This window comes from Prinia subflava, chromosome 7 (genome assembly GCF_021018805.1).
Source record: "Prinia subflava isolate CZ2003 ecotype Zambia chromosome 7, Cam_Psub_1.2, whole genome shotgun sequence".
NCBI classification, from domain to species: domain Eukaryota; kingdom Metazoa; phylum Chordata; class Aves; order Passeriformes; family Cisticolidae; genus Prinia; species Prinia subflava.
The window spans coordinates 14,505,451-14,518,519 of record NC_086253.1 but is presented as its reverse complement, the minus strand read 5'-3'; the positions used below and the strand labels follow the sequence as shown (position 1 = coordinate 14,518,519).

Genomic DNA, 13,069 nt, shown 5'->3' with positions numbered 1-13,069 from the left:
GATCATCAGCTCTTAATGACAAGGAATCCAAAGCTCATGCCAGAGTCAATGCAGAGGCTGCTCAAGCACAAGCACTGATGGCAGTGAGTGTCCCAGCCATCCCATCTGATGAAGAAAATGGTCCTAACTAAGGGGACGGAGAGGTTTTACAACCCTGCCTATCCTTGCAGAGGTGATACAACTTCCTGATTGCTGAGTCAGGTTGGAAATGGCCAAGAGACACGTTTCATCAAAGTACTTCATATGGGCGTTTACCTTGTTCAGGAGGTATGAGAGCAATCCTCCTGGCTACAAGCCCTTATCTGCAGGAGGGGAAATCTAGGGCTAAATCCTGCCAGATACAGCAATCTAAATATGGCCTGGGCATCCCTGGGGCTGCACCCGCAGCAGAGCTGATCTGTGCATGTCCTTGTGTCACACACACAAAAGGAACTGTGAGGACTCATTTGACATCAGTTGTGACCTGACTCTCACTACAGGGATTTAATACATGCCCTGGGCTGCAGAAACAGATGTTTTACACACACCATTCAGATATTTTTTCCCAGCCTTTGGCAATCAAAAGTCTCAGACATAAGCCCTGACTCTCAAGGACAGAGCATGTTTGCAGAGAGAATACAAGAAAATTGGTGGTTTCTAACAGCTTCTGTTCCCAAGATGCCCTTTTATTTTTTCCTGGATATTTTCTCCTGGTGAGTTCAAGTATTATCTGCATTTAATAAAAATTTTTGTGTGTTCTGTTAGATCTGTCAGGGGCAGACACTCCAGGCAGGTTCAGAGCAGGCTCTCAGACTGGCTGTACAGAACAGGCCCTACAATTTAGGCACCTCCTGATAGTGCAGGAGGCACTGTCCAGGTGTGGCACAGTGCAAAGTGATGTATTTCTGCCTGAGAAGTTCCATGAACAGGAATTTTGAATCAGGACTGAGGTGTGTGGCCTGTCAGCATGGAGACAGCCATCCTAGGCTGTTCTGCAGAGGAAATTCTCAATTCTCCTTAAAAAGCTGAAGGCAGTCTCCAATGCAGCTTCCAAAACCCTGGTTCATTGTGAAGCTGTGTAACCCATCTGTAAATCTTAAAATACTGAGAAATACAGCTCTTTCTCTAAAGAATCAAATGGCATTCACTGCACAGCCATGGAAGTCTATGAAGGCTATAAAACCTTCTGAGACCCCAGAAGCCAACCCTGGACAGGGAGCAGCTGCTCTCTCTGGGGGTGCAGGAAGGAGAGGGAATAGGACAACCTGATTCACACTTAGCCAGGACTATGCTCATCCTGCCTAAACTGTTTCCATCTGTCTGACTATTGATGTTACTTAAGCTTTGCATTCCCATGTGGGACTTTTGGACACGTGAAGAAATTAATGATGATGAAGTGGAGTCAGTAACGGGAACATTTTTTCCTTTTTTCCCTTTCCCCTCTTCCAGGAGAGGAGCAGGAGCTGTGATCCAGACACCAGGCCTTTATGCAAGCTGTTGTGCTGGAGTGTAGGCCATCCTATTCCCACTCCCAAAGCTGCTGCCCCTCCCTGGAATAGTTTCCTGTTGCCCCACATTAAAGCTGGTGCTCAGAGGTCACCTGCAGATATGTATCACCACTTTCTAGCAGGAATATCTGCAGTGAATGGCACAAACAATAACTCAAGAGAGGTTAAAGTAGCCTTCATCTTTCCACTGGGAAATCAGCTGTCCAGAAGCTGGAGAGTGCCTTCCCAGATCATTTCAGCAGGCTACAGGGTGGCCCATCAACCACTGTAATTTTGGGAGGAATGGTTGCACTCCTCGGGAGCCTCCTGTGAGGAAGCAGCAAAGTGGTTCACCCTGGGTAAACACATGGACACACCAGGAACATGGAAGGCCTGTGAGAAGGAGGGTAATTCACAGGAGGAGACAAGCAAAGATGAGTAGGACTGTGTGGGTTGCTAATGTAGGGCTATGATCTCAGGTTTAGGGGCCAAAAAGGGACAATCTCTGGAAGATAATTCTCGGAACACGTCTATGCAGAGCTGGAACTTGCAGAGACTCAAAGGAGCCAATTACTCTGTAAAATAAATACCAACATGGTGTCTAGAATAGGGTATGGATGCAAAAAGTTATCTGCATGCTTCTCTGCATTTCAGCTGCTTAGTGATAGAGAAAAATGTTTGGAAACAGCAGTCTGGGATGTGTTGGAGAAGTAGGTTCTATCCCCAGGTGCATTGAAAGGCAGCAGACTGGCGCTGTGCAGGAACATCACTGCAGGCCTAGCCAGGCTGGCATAACATCAAGTTTTTATAGACTCCTGAAAAGGAAAAAGACTTTTGGTCTTTGGTTGTAACTGCTAGTGAGAATAGCAGATGTATGTTCCAGCACCAGGAGAGTCCTCCTCCAAGAAAAGGGAGAGTTTTCCTGCACAAATCCAGAAAAAAATCCAATTTCTCTGTTTTTTTCCAAGGGCTAAAAACCCAAGGGAGGTCTCTCTCTCAGCAGCTCACAAATCACTTTCCCCTGTGCTGCAGTGGTGGGAGTCCTACGCTGGCCTGAATCCAGTCACGAGGCCCATCACACCAATGGGAAGAGGTGGGGTGAGCAGGCTGGACACTCATCTCTTCAGCTCTGCCCTTCCAGCTCTCCCTGGTTTTATAGCAGTCACTCCCTGTTTTTATTGCGCATTTTTAAACTACATTTCAAGTCCCACCTCAGCTATTAATGCTCTCCCCACTCTCATGTTTTCCTTAAAGAAAAATATCTTCATTGAAGAATGTAACAAAAAAAAAAAAAAAAAAAAAAAAAAAAAAAAAAAAAAGAAGAAGAAATAAACCAGAGTGCCTGAATTACAATACATCCAAAAACCCCATTCCCTTAATCAAACAGTTCCTTTCCTTAAACCTTCCTTATTCCTTCCCCTAACTTTAACCTTGGATTCCACCCAAGGAGATGTTCCTTTTTGTTGCAGGATGTCTAACTTGGGGGTTGAGCGTCTCTCCCTCAAAAGAGAAGGGGAGAATGTGAGTTGAAAATAGGATGGGTGGCCTGATGGTGTCCAAACATAATCAATTATCTCCATTAAATTTTTGAGATTTGGCCTCCACTTCTGTGGGCTGCACCCCGTTTGGGTCTGAGACTCACACGGATGAGGAAGACAAATACAGTAGATAGACTGAAGATGAGCCAACACATTTAAGCCAGCCCTACATATGGACTATCACATCTCTCAGTCTAGGAATGATTGCTCTCCACAGATTTCTGCTAGATTTGCCCAGAGTAAGTGAAAATTCCCAGCCAGTGAGACTTTTCCCTTCTTTCCCTCTGGATTATATTATAACTGTATATCTCTCACTGCCAGGATGTGTTTTCCCATTATTCATAGCCTATTCTTCCCCTTTAGAAGTGGTCCTCATTATACTCTGTGATAAGAATTAATTTTATACTAAACAGTTCTGTTCTTCCCAACACCTAAACCTCACAGAAATGTGTAGACTCTTTGGTCATATGTCCCTATCCCTGCTCTAAGATTTAGTGAAACTGTAAAGTATCTTTGGCCACTTGAACCATGTGCTTTGCTGTTCTGCTTTCATCACTTTGGGCTGTCCCATCTGCATCCAACATCAGGTGAGTCTTGAGGGTAGACAACCAAGAACAGTTTCACACTGCTTTTCCAAAAATGGAAACTGAATCCTCATTTATGAAGAACACGAACTGTTTATTTCAGCCTTGGGAAATCAGAGTAATCTAGATTCCTTCTTCAGCCCAACAGAGAACTGAAGACAGTGCAGCTTTTACTTTAGAGAGACTGGGAGCAGAAATAAATACTCTGTGCTGACAGTTGCAGCCTGATATCTATAACTAAAATATAAATCTGCCCAGTGGCTATCTCATTTGCAGCCTTTGTTTTCCAGGTAGGACCATGAAGTGAGCCTGAAAAGACTCTAGATTTCTCTGCCAAGGCAATCACATAATCACTTTGCTGTCCTTTTGACTAACAGAGAATCCACTTCAACAGTGAAAATGGAGTTTGACCTGTCTTGTGTCTGTGACATGCAATGTCTCTGAATCAGAAACACTTTTAAAATGACCATTATTTGTGTAAAAGGTTGAAGCCTTAGGATTTTTTGCTTCCCTGTGAGGTTAAGTTTTTCTGGTGAATCTAAATTTTAGTTTCATCATTTGCAATGTGATCCTTTGGTAACAGGGATGTTATTTGATCATGCACAGTAATGTAATTACATGGTAATAACCAGTATATGTAATGTTCATACAGCATCTGTTTAAGTACTCTGAAAATCAGGGTTACGAGTGCATGGGATAGACTTGTGAATGGTCATGGCACAGAAAATTAAGGATATATGTTAGCTGTGAGAATGGGATGAAGAACTTCTGCAGGCACTCAAACCGCCCCTCAGAAATATGGATTTCCATCTACCTTCTCTCCTTGTCACTGTGACTGAAGCACAGATAAGTGCAACAGTGAAGTGTGGAGAGGATGAAGGGGATGAAATAACAAAACACTGCCTGCTTTGTTTGCATCTTTCCCTGTCATTGCTGCTGAGCCAGAAGCAGTGTCTTTGTCTGAGATATTCCCTTTCAGAAACCCTCCTGTCTCCAGTATCAGTAAGCAACACGGAGCAGCCTTACTCCCACCTACTCATCATATTGGTGGGGTATTGTAGAGGAAAGAAATGGAATAGGCAAGCACTGAGAGAGTCAATGCACTTCCCAGTCCCTACACCATGTAGTCCTCACCCAGGAGACACCTGATGGAGATGTTCCTAGCTCCACCTTTCCAGATTTTAGCAAGGATGGTGATGGTGATGGTGATGGTGATGGTGATGGTGATGGTGATGGTGATGGTGATGGTGATGGTGATGGTGATGGTGATGGTGATGGTGATGGTGATGGTGATGGTGAGCTTCCCATTTGGCACAAACTTAACACAGGGGCTTCAAAGTCAGCAGGATTTTAGCATTTCTTCCATGACAGTGGCAGGCATATCAGCTCCTCCACTTCCAGTTTTGCTTTTCTGCACTCTTTTCCCTGCCCTCCCTGCTCTGTGTTTCTGTACTCTTAAATACATTTCTTACAGTGTGATCCATAGGAACACAGCATTAGAGGCATTGACAGCTCTCCATTCTCACCAGGGTAAATCTGCTCCAGCAGCAGAGCTGAAGTTGTCCCAAGTCAGGGAAAACAGGGGACAGGTACTACAGGAAGAAGGGATTTTCTGCTTCTTAAACACAGCATGCTATAGAATACAATAGCTGTGTGATTTCTGAAGCAGGTTCCCATTATTGAATTTCCATAGTTTGTACAGCTCCAGGGGCTGTGGCTAATGCTGTGCTCACACCCATATTTTACTAAAACTTCAGCCTGAAAAGCTTCATCATTTCCTTGAAAATGAGTGGTTAGAGGAATTGGCCCCCCTGTGACTATCAGGTTCTGGGCAGCAGGCACTGCTTGCCTCAGCCTCGCCTGGGTAATGGTAACCAGAGACCCAGACGAAAAAAGGGAGCTTGAAACTGCTAATCTAGTTATACTGTCACCTACCAGACCAAGGTTGTGATTAATCACTTACACTCAGCATTTCATTTGTGTTTAACAACACACAGTCTCTCGCCAGCCTACTCTCAGGCACAAAGCGCACTGCTGGTAGCAGTGAAAACACAAAAAGTAAAATGACCTGGAAAAAAACCCAACCAAGCAGAAGAAACACAGCAGCAAACTAACAAATGGATATATTTGCGAGAGTTTAATAAGTTAAATGCAGGAGCTTAACTTTGCAATAGTGCAAGCCTGAAGCAAAACGGTTTATTTGGTATTTATAGGTTTTTTGGGTAGGTTTGTTTTTTTTTTTTTGCAAAACAAGTTTCTTTGAAACCATAGCAACTAGAGTTAGAGTGAAGATTTGGAATGATGATGGAATCGTTCATGAGTGAAAAAATCCAAATAATCTCTGGTCTGGGTTGGTGGAATGTAAGATTAATGCTAGATAGAGAGAAATAATTTAAAAATGTTTTAGGTAATTTAATCACCCTGAACCCTGTGAAAGGTAGACATTTAATTTCTTTTTCCCCAGAATATTACATGCTTGATTTTTAAACAATTTCTCTGCTAACTTTCTGATGGGGATATTTTGTGCATAAATATCCAAGTTTATTACTCGTCTTTTACAAGAGACGATACATAAGCAGATTTCACCGAGACACCACAACAGTCTATTTCTAACAGAGCCACATGTATCTCAGAAAAAAATATGCATTTTTTCTGGAAGATCTTTCTATTGCATTCCTGTCCTCAAATGCATTTCAGAGAAGTCAGTTCAGGAAAGTAGAATCAGTTACAACTTACCTTCACGGATGAGTAGATGACATCTGATTTTTCAGGGAAAGCAATGTGCTCTGTTTGTGTAGTGTAAGAGTTGTAGATTCAAGCCAGGATGTAATTTTTGATGATTCAAAATCCCTTAAAACAAATTTAAATGTTGAGATGACAAAAAAAGGTATTTTGTGAAAACCTATCTGAGGCTTGATGCTCTTACAGAGTTTCCTAACTGTCTGTCTCAGCTGAACAAGCTCCCGCTCCTTTCCTTGGCCACCTGCCAACTTTTCTAATTTAAAGCAACTGTGAGCTTGCTGTAAAACTCTTGCTGGAAGGAACTTATTTTATGTTGTGGAGCAAGGAGCAAACCTGTGCTCCAGACCAATGTGGTATGACAGAGTCCTAGCAGAAATGGAGACATAGCCTCCCCGAGGTAATCTTATATCATCTTTGGGAATCATCATAGGCTAAGCTGTCTCCTTCTTGGTAAAAGCACAGGGAAGAGGGAAAAAAAAAACAAACAACCAAGCTGCTTTTGGCATGTGGTCCCCTCAGCATGGGATTTGGAGGAGCAGCATCTGCCTCAAAATGCAGGAAGAAGTGACAAATACATGAAGTGCTCAGAGCTCCCAAAGGAACCTTGTCCCCACATTGGCCACAAGTCACCAGTCCTTGGTTTTGGGGCTTTGGGCACAGGTCCAGGGGCTCTCTCCAGGGCTTCCCCCACAGTGTAAAGAAGGATGCCCCTGTCCCAGGGTGCCTGGGACACCCAAGCTGAGGGTCATGGCCAAGCACAACCACAAATTTTGTGGGTTTGAAGAGTTTCAAACTTTGCATAGTTTCAAAATACCCTCCTGGCAAAGAGCCTACCTGCTGAGACACTGTCAATAATAGAGGCAAACACTTGAGTGATAGAGACTTGAATTAGAAGCATGGTTTTCAAAGGCATCCACTTACTGGGCTTGGCTCTGCTTTGCTCAAATTAAGACAGTGAAGAATGTAAAGTGTTGTGCATATAGGAGAGCTGTCTATGCCCATGTCGAATTCTTCCTCTTTGTAAGGAATTTATTGCAACCAGTTATGGTTGACACACATGGTGTGCATTTATGAACTTACAGAAAAGACCCCTTTTGCAAGTAGGAGTTTTCTCTGCAGAGCAGCTAAAAGTAAGCAAACAAATAAACAAATGATAAAATATTGTGATTTGGGAAATTTCAGTCTCCGAGTTTCTCCATGGGTACCATAACAAACTTCTGTTTAAGAAATGAGGGTCCTGAAGAGCGTACTTTATGCTGTGCTCCAAATCTTCCAGCACCTTCGGAAATGCATCCAACTGAGCTGCTGATGCTATGGTGACACGAGGCTTATTGTGGTTATTAGTAAGGGAGTTTAGTTTTGTAAGCCATATTTTCTTGTAAAACTGATGAAAGTAAAGATGGAAACACTAGACTGAAATTTTCAAAGGTGTTTTATGCCACTAAAAGAGGAAATAAATCTTCAGTGAAAAATTAAGTCAATGTTGGAATGCCACATGTGGCATAGCTAAGAAAGACCTTCTTTGTTTGAATGTCCAATTTCCATGGCACAGAAAAGTATTTTTTATTTTAAATATACAATTAAAAAAACAGAGCCCTGTACATTCAAAAATGTAGATAAAATACTGCCCAGTTCTGAGATAAAGGGTTTAAGGAAAACCAACCCTTTTTTTTCCTTTCTTCTAAGGATTTTCATTCCAGTGCTAAATGGTAATAACCAGGATATAAAAAACTCTGTTACAAAATCATATGGTACTGTGAAAACTTCAACATATCATTTTACAAGTCTCACTTTTCCCCCAAAGTATTTTTATTTTGCTCTATGGATCTGCTGGTGAACTTAGTTACTGGTGAGCAATAGTGAAAGTAGAAATAATATCCTATTGTGTCACATCAATATCCCTGTTTTGTATCTTAATTTTCACTTAGTGATCATGCATTAAGCATGTCTTTTTAGGTACTGGCACCTGTGGAAACTTGGCCCAGCATCCTTGTGGGAAACAAACAGAAGTTTTAAAGATTACACAGAAGTTTTAAAAATTACCCAAAGATTATTGTCCTCATTCCCTCAACTGATCTCTTTCTGATTCTGTTTAGGGATGCATGAGATGGTTCTTAGTCTTCCTGATGAGTCTTTCTGGGGGAAGCAAAAGATGTTGCCCACCACATTAAAAAAAAACACCAAAAAACCCCCCATGTTTTCTAATGGTCTGAGGAGAATTCTGGTGGGAATTATGAACTTGAGCTTTGCCACTGATTCATACCTAGATCTGGGCTGGGAATCTTTGTCAATGACATTTATTTACTTGCCTCATAGGAATGTGACTAAAGCTGAATAGCCACTGGTGAAGTAGTAAATAAGATTACTCACACTGATTTTATAGCAGCAATAATTAAAATCAAACATTTATTTTAAGGTGTTAACATTTTATGCCCATTAAGACTACCTGAATAGTTTTCTGTGGTCCACAACACCAAGTTAAAGAACCAGCTGGAAGTTCCACTCTTAGGTTATAGGGAAGGAGGCTTAAGGGGGAAGATGCAGTTAAAGCTTTGTCAGAGGGGCAGGGATGTGAGCTCTAACATAGCAAAAGTCTTAAAAGGGAGAAGCTGAATCCATTTCACTTGCTTACCAGACTTTCCAGACTAGAAGAAGGAGACAATGATAAAAGTGAAGGAGAAATTGCTAAGTGCTCTGCAAGCCCTGAGGATTAAGTGTTCAACAGAAAACACAGGTTCAATTCTTTTGGAAGAAAGGTTTTATTTTTATAGGGTTGTTCACTGGTGGTTGTGATAGGCTCATTTTTAATCCCTCTAAATTTACAATTCTTGACAACTATTTCACATTTTAGCACTTCACCAGAACACTGATTTTCTTGCTTTTGGCTTTGTCTAGACACAGCTGAGGTAGGATTGAAGTTCCTGCTGCAGCAGCTGAACCAGGAACGATAACTTGGCATTTATGTCCTCACAGGTACAATGGAGTCACCAACAGAGAGGTTAGGAAAAAAGGAATCATTCATCTCAGGTAAACTTCAATGGGAAAGAAAAATCCTCTTGGCTCATCTGTGGGTGCAAGTCTTCATATGGTCCTGTGTGTGTGGACATTTGTTGCATAACAGATTGTTGCATCTTGAAGACAAAACACATGATGTTTGTAAGAGTTGCATGAGATTACATGTGCTCTAAGGAATATAGTTGTCACACCCTTGACAAATTGTGGTCCTTAATCCTCTCATGTGGCAAGCAGCTGATAATTTTTCCTGGTTACATCTTTAAGTCCCTTCTCTGAACAAAATGTTTTAAGATACAGCAGGTTTTAATATGTATAATGGATGTTTCCAACACAAGTATTTGAACCAACAATCAAACAAAATCCTTCATCTCTGAACCACTAAGAAGTTGTTTTGTTGGCAGGAAGGAGTTATGATTTTGTGGCATTAAAAAGAGAAATATCCTTCACTGCTGGGATTTGGGATTTTTCCTGTGCTATGCCTGCATGCATTCATGCCCATGCAGTGCTCAGTTTGACACGTGGGTAAAGGCTCAGGATTCATTTTGCCCCAGTGCTGAGACAATGAGCAAGTATAAATGGCACAGTGCACTCTAGGAGGTCACAGAGCTGCTAAAACCCAGAAGCCTAGTTGTCCCCTCGTACAGAAGACTGGCTTCATCCAGGGAAACAAAAATATGTCATTGTCCAGTGGCCCCAAATGAGATTGGTTGTCACATAGAAATAAGATGTCAAAACACTTCTGGAAGTTTTTGCTTTGTTTGATGGGTGATCATTGGGGTGTTTTTTAAAATTGTTTTTGTTTGTTCCTTTCAGTTTGGTTTGAGTTTTTTTTTGGTCACTAGCTCCCAGCTTTTACGGCTCCATGGAAGAGGAAGTGCAGGGAGAGCTTCTTTTAAGGGGTACTCCTTTCATGATGAATCCCGACCCATTTTAAGGTGTGCTGCTTTTGGATTAATGAGAAGCTCAGTATGGCCTGGCAATGTGCCTTTGCAGCCCAGAAATCAGCATGACCAGCAGGTCAAGGGCAGGGATTCTGTCCCTCTCTCTGCTCTGCTCTTGTGAAACCCCAGCTGGAGCTTTGCATCCAGCTCCAGGCCCACGACATACAAAGGAGGTGGACCTGCTGGAATCCAGAGGAGGCCACAGCTGATCAGAGGGACGGAGCATCTCTACTATGAAGGCAGGCTGAGTGAGTTGAGGTTGTTCAGTCTGTAGAAGAGTCCAGGGAAACCCTATAGCACCTTCCAGTGCCTAAAGAGGCCTACAAGAGAGCTGGAGAGGGACTTCCTACAAGATAGGTTGTGATAAGACAAGGGAGAATGGCTTTAAACTGACAGAGAGTAGGCTTAGATATGAAGTGAGAAATTCTTTACTGGAAGGGTGTTGGGGCACTGGCACAGGTTGCCCAGAGAAACTGGAGGTGTTTAAGGCCAGGCTGGATGGGGCTCTGAGCAATCTGGTCTAGTGGGTGCTATCCCTGCCCATGGCAGGGGACTTGAATTAGATGACCTTTAAAGTCCCTTCCAAACCAGACCGTTCTGTGAGTCTATGATTCCCAGTTGGTGCATCCGTCTGGAGATGCTTACCCAGTGAATAGCTGAAGGATGGGGACAGACCCATGGGAACAGCTCATGTCCAAATGACACGGGGTGCTGGGGCTGCACACTTCAGGGAGGCAGCTAAGTACTAATGGATTAACTACACATGTATTTTTTTACCTATGTGAGATGCAAAGTGCATTTCCAACAGGGCCCATAATTTTTCAAAAAAGTATAATTTATTCTAAGTCTATATTTGCTAGAAAACACAGTCCAAATCTCATTTACCCAGTGAGATTACCTACCTAAAGATACCCCTGCTCTGCACCTCCACTCAAACATTAGTCACCAACGTAAAGCCAGCATGCTGGGTTTAAATCTTATCTGCTTGGAACAGCTTGGAACAACTCTGGTATACTTACTGTTTTGAAATCAAATGTTGTTTGTGGGAAGCAGTACAGCATCATTAAATTTCCCACTCTCCAGTGAGTCAGATCATCCCAGTGTTAGGGCTTAGAGTCTTAATGGGGCAGAGCATTACAGCTCCATTGCCTCCACTACCCATTTGCAATTAAAATTGTAGTTGGAGTTTCACTTCACATGGCTACACCTCCACATGATGAGCATTTTTCCACCCCATCTCCCCTCCTCTTTGCCTTCAACCACTCTTTTCCAGCAGGAGCCTTAAATACCAGAGCCCAGACTTGCAAAGGTGTTTTGACACCTCAGTCCATCACTGAAACCCAGTGAGATTTATAGGGCTCCTGAAATGAGTGGGGGCTATTGTAAGCTGACCATACCTGCAAAAGCCAATGCTTTGTATAGATCTTCTCATTAATTTTCTGTCCCTCAGTTTGTTTTCCCAAACCAGAGAGAGTGGCTTTTGTATTGAATGCAGATCCAAGTGTTTCTTCTCCCACAGCTGGACATGTGTCTTTCTCAGAAAGTACCAGGATAATGTCATTGGGCACAGGTTCTTCCAGAAAGTTACAAGGTCTGCCTCCACATTACTTGAGTGGGAATTTTGGATCTCACATGGGCTGAGGTGAAGGTCCTTCACAAGATTAGAGATGTTTCATTAAATACCCAGGGTTATATTTCTCTCAAATCCCCACAAACTGTTCAAGATAGAAATAGAAATAAACTACACATCTGTCATTCATGTCCCATTCAGAACAGTATTATTGTCTTTATCTCATATGTCGTTGTACAGATGTACCCTCCAGAGCCACCACAGCTTCCTCTGCATGAGGTCTCCACTTATCATTCTCCTTTATTTTGGTAAATAAAGAGGGAATAAGCTGCCAGTTTATCTTCTACTCATGTTAGCTAGATGGAATGGAAACATGCTTGGTATTCAAGATAGTGCAGCAATAATGGCTTGTATTTATTTCTCTCTTGCCAAGTGCAGTAGAGCAGCAACTAAAGATAAGCCTGAAAGAAACCCATTAAAAATTAGCACACACAGTGATTTGGGAGGATTTGGCAAGCAAACACTTCCTCTGATCATTCTGAGCTTTCCCTTCCCCAGTGCACTGAGTTTGTCCAGGTGAGAAGGCAGGTTCAGCTGGCCCTGGGTTGCCATTACCAGGGTTCTCATCCGTGCTCTGCTGACACCAGTGGGGTTCCCACAGCCCTGCTGCTACTGGCATGCCATGGGCAGGAATCCCCCAGTACCACCCAGCAAAACATTTAATCTCAGGCTTTAATTCAGTTATTGCAGTGTAGAGCTGTTGGCATTGGAGACCACAGAGACAGACCATGGCAGCCCTCCTGTGCTCCTTTTGCTTAGCTGTGTCCATTGCCCAGAAACTCAGGGTACATACAGAGGTCATGTTTCTACAAGGTTCTCATTTAAAACCCTTACAGAGAAGAAAGCTGTAACCATACACAAAAGTTAACATCTCTCTGCTTGCACACATCAGTCTTAATTTACTTTAAATGTTGACACAAATCTATTCATCATTGCAAATGTAAACTTTTTAGTTTTGTTCTCTTCTACTTCAACAGGATAGATCATGAAAGAGTTTTATCCTGTTTTGTACTCCACAGTGCTATGCATGGTGGTCTTCAGGTCATAAAGAAAACATTACCATCTTGGACTACTTATGGTTACCTTATTTTGTTTGTTCTAGGAGAATCTTATCTGACTCACTGTGCTTGGGCTATCTGGAAGCAGTCTACAG

At 42.5% G+C, this 13,069-nt stretch overlaps 1 protein-coding gene across 1 annotated transcript in view; it reads right to left on the bottom strand.

Moving 5' to 3' along the window:
- Nucleotides 1–6,520, bottom strand: part of LOC134552743 (complement C1q tumor necrosis factor-related protein 7) — a 113,457-nt gene extending 106,937 nt beyond the window's left edge. Inside the window, exon 1 of the mRNA XM_063401639.1 lies at nt 6,325–6,520. The gene's annotated coding sequence lies outside the window, so the exon portion shown is untranslated. The remainder of the gene's footprint in view (nt 1–6,324) is intronic.
- Nucleotides 6,521–13,069: the final 6,549 nt, after the last annotated feature.